Source organism: Montipora foliosa, chromosome 8 (genome assembly GCF_036669935.1).
Source record: "Montipora foliosa isolate CH-2021 chromosome 8, ASM3666993v2, whole genome shotgun sequence".
NCBI classification, from domain to species: Eukaryota; Metazoa; Cnidaria; class Anthozoa; order Scleractinia; family Acroporidae; genus Montipora; species Montipora foliosa.
In genome coordinates, this window is record NC_090876.1 from 8552297 (window position 1) to 8552662 (window position 366).

Consider the following 366-nt stretch of genomic DNA (forward strand, 5'->3'; position numbering starts at 1 on the left):
TCTCCATCGGATTCCAAATCGATCACGATGCCGTAGGCAAATCGTCGTACCCAAAATGATATCGTATATCTCAAAAACACCTTTGAAAGCAATTAATAAGAAAACAATGACCGTTAGGTTTAGGCAGTGATACAATCCGGCTACGCTGATCAATGTACTCGCTTCAGGGACAACTGGAAAAGTGAGTGCTCACAGTCTCGTACAACGATACATGATTCAGATGATTACATAGTCTTACATATCTTGCTTACTCGATTTACGCAATTGGAGCGATTGCTGAATACCCGTCCACAAAGGAGCGTTTACGTTTGCGACGCTAGCCGCAGTGCCGAAGTGCCGATAGAGTGAATTGAGTAGGTGCCGCAG